Source organism: Nicotiana tomentosiformis, chromosome 3 (genome assembly GCF_000390325.3).
Source record: "Nicotiana tomentosiformis chromosome 3, ASM39032v3, whole genome shotgun sequence".
In the NCBI taxonomy this organism is placed as follows: Eukaryota; Viridiplantae; Streptophyta; class Magnoliopsida; order Solanales; family Solanaceae; genus Nicotiana; species Nicotiana tomentosiformis.
The window spans coordinates 32,117,001-32,120,827 of NC_090814.1; positions in this window are offsets into that span (position 1 = coordinate 32,117,001).

Below are 3,827 nucleotides of genomic sequence, written 5' to 3' on the forward strand. Positions count from 1 at the left end.
TTCTTCTCTTTTTTTTTCCTTTTTCTTTCTCCCTTATCCGTTTCCTCCATTACTAATGTCTTCTCCATTTTCGTCACCTATTTTACTTGACAAAACTCATGAATTCCAATTACTAAGAAAATTCTCCCATAAGGTAATCAAGTTCAAATTTCACTGGCCCTGTAAATAAACGAAATTAAATTGTCCAAAAATTAGGTTTAAACTTTAAAATAATAAAAACATCTCAACCTTTAACAATACTCAAAAGACCAAAATATTTAAATTATTTCCACAAATATAATTTAATGATTAAAAGCCTAGAGTTCAAGTTGTAGTGTTATAAATTTGAGTTGTTAGTCTTTTTTCATCTTTTTTCAGCTGGACAATTTCTATTTTTTTTATTAACTATGTAAATTAGGGGTGTACATGGAACGAGTTGGTTCGATTTTTATCAAAACCAAACCAAACCAATTATATCGGTTCGCATTGTTTGGTTTTGTTGGATTTTTTGGGTTTTTTGTTACATAAATATTATTTCAATCTTACTTTGTTAAATCTTTTAGAACTAAATATATGTTCAGTAAAAATTAAAAATTTGACAAACATATGATCTATAAAAATATTATTATGGGAGAATTTTCTTAGTAATTGGAATTCATGAGTTTTGTCAAGTGAAATTGGTGACGAAAATGGAGAGAACATCAGTAATGGAGGAAAACGGATAAGGGAGAAAGAAAAAGGAAAAAAAAAAGAGAAGAAAAGAAAAAAGAAGAAAGAAAAAAGAAAGGTAAAGAAAAAGAAGTACGAATTAAAAGGAAATAGTGTTTGTAATACACTTTAATATAATTAACGAAAGAGCAAATTAGTTTAGGTGGATTCCATTTCGAAAAGGGCATATATGGGCCAACTGTGTAACTCTATGGGCATATATGGATCAACTATGTGACTGTAAGGGCATATTTGAGCTAAAGTATTAACGAAGGGCAAATGTGCTCAATTTCATATAGTACAAGGGCATATTTGGACATTTTCCGTTTATTAAAAGGAGATGTATATCTCTACAAGGTGAGAGGGTAAGTAAATCGAAGAGAATGAATTTCGTCGAAGTTTGTCATTTTGGGATAAAACACGGCCCGAGTTAAAATACCCGGTACTTATAGACTAGTAGCATACAAGGTACCACATAACCATGATAGTAGAGTACATAAAGTGTGTTAAAGGTAAGTAGTGTTTTAAGTAATTGGAGATAATTCTTAATTATGTGGACAATTGGGTAATTATTAATTTTTAGTGGGAGGTTAAGCAATTAATTAAGATATTTGGATAAGTTTGATGAACCTAAAACGTGGCAGCCAAGGCCTTAGCTAAAGGTGACTATTTGGTCTATAAGATAGGTGGCTTATTTAGAGGATTTGTTGGCCAAATCATCTTATAGAGTGGGGTCCCCATAATTGATAAAAAAACCATCCTAATTTATTAAAAGGAGATGTACCAAACAATATGGGATTAGACTAACATTGTCATTATGGTTTAGAATAGTGAAAGTTTTATACTAAGTAAGCATGGTTCGGTTATAAGTGAAGTGGATTAGTGTATCATGATGAAATTTAGCCATACCTAATTCAACAGATGGTACCCAACCATAACAGGTGCAACTTCAATTAGGTTTCTAGGCATGGCTTAAGCTAAGTAGATTGCAACAGACAAAAACTTTAATGCAAAGATTCATTAGAACTTAATCTAGTTACTTTAAGGCATTAACTCATACAATGAGACTTAAAGATGTGATCAAACAATTATGGGAGCTGACAGAAGATTTTTACACTGATCTCTCTAGAGTTACAGAATCACAGAAGAATATATTAGGGAAGAAAATGACTCGAGCATTATAAACTGCTAATACTTAAATTAAAGTGATAGCTCTATACTTAACCATACATAACCCATGGTGATTTTGGGCTTAGGCGTATGTCCTTATTTGTATTTGGATGTTCTTGGGATGATTTGGCTTTTTTGCTAAAAGTTGGCAATTTGAATGTTTAGAAATTTTATCAGTTTAACTATGGGTTAACTTTGAGTCTATCGGGTTCAGATTGTTGTTCCGAAACTTGGAATAGGTTTGTTTTGTCATTTTAAACTTGTGTGCACAGTTTGGTCTCATTCCAAGTTGGTTTGGTAGGAATCAGATGCTTGGTTGAGAATATTGAAGTTCTTGAATTTTATGGTTTGCATGATGCATATTGGTGTTTGATTTGTGGTTTTCAATACTATTTTTATGTTTTGAGCTTGCGAGCGAGTTTGTATGAGGTTTATATACTTGTACGGATGCTTGGTATAGGGCCCGAGGGGCTCGGGTGAGTTCGGGATGAGTTTGGCTCAGAAGGCCAGCTTTACATTTGCGAAGCTAGTGTCACATTTGCCAAGGGGACATCGCATTTGCGATACTTGGTCGCATTTGCGAGCTCCCTATTCGCATTTTGGGACTTAGACCCATATTCTCATATTTTGAACCCTAGATTTGGAGAGGTGCATGTTTTGAAGAGGTGTTTCACACAAGCCATATTCATAGGTGATTTTTACTTGATTTAGAAATTTTATCTTGATTACCCATGGACTTTTACACTTAAATCATGAAATTTGGAACAAAATTTTTGGGATTGTTTAACTATATTTTCAAAAATAAAAACTGAGGATTTGAGAGCCGATTTGGAGTCTGTTTTAGAATCCAATCATAAATTTGAATTCGTAGAGTTATGGGTAGTCGAGATCTACCCCTTGACTCAGGTTTTGATCGTGTAGGATTTGGGTTGACTTTTGGGGAATTGGGTAAAGATTGGGACTTTATTGTTTGGAATTGTTTCCTATAGCATTGATTGATGTTATTGAGTTATTTTTGGCTAGATTTGAGTCGGGCGGAGGTTATTTGTAAAAGGCTAATTTGGAGGATTGATTTGGGCTTATTGAGCTATGTAGCTTACCTAACCTTATTTGGGGGAATATCCCTTAGGATTTGGCCATATTTGCCTAATTATGTTATGTGAAAAGCAATGGCTATGCGAGGTTACGAGCGTGTACACGAGTGTTATATGTAGTATGTGACCGGATCAGACCTTAGGCTTTAAATATGACTTGTTTTGATGATGTGCCTTATATGAAATATGTTTATTCACTTGTGACAACATAAAGTTGATTTCTACAATTAATTTAGCCATAATCATGCTATATATATTGAACACCCGTCCCATTTTTATTATTGTAATGTCTTTATGCACCTTGTTGATAATTTGTGAGCTTATATCTTTTGACGGTAATTTGGCATATTGCGTTGTGATGATTATGGCACATGTGTGCATGTTTGATGGATTGATTGGGTGTAGGCACGATGTCTTTGCCGTGCGATTGTAATTATTTTTGTGCACATGTGGCTAAATAAGGGTGGCGTTCTTGGGCTTGCACATGTGGTGTAATAAGGGTGGTGATCTTGATTATGCACATGTGACGAAATAAGGATGACATTTCTTTATTATTGCACATATGGCAAAATAAGGGTGTCATTCTTGATAATGTTTATATGGTGGTTCGAGGGGATATTCCTGATCATGTACATACATTCTTTAAGGTTCGTCATGCTTTTTAGCAAGTTTTAAGTCGTTTTTAACATGTTATCGTATGCCTCTGTTTCTACTTGACGACTTGTTGTTACCTGTTTTAATGAGAAAATTAGTATTGTAACTTGTTATATATTCTTGTTGGCATATACTAATATATTGCACGTTCTTTGAATAGAAAGTATCACATTACTTGAACCTCGTGAGTACTTCACCGAGGTTACTTACTATGTACCGATT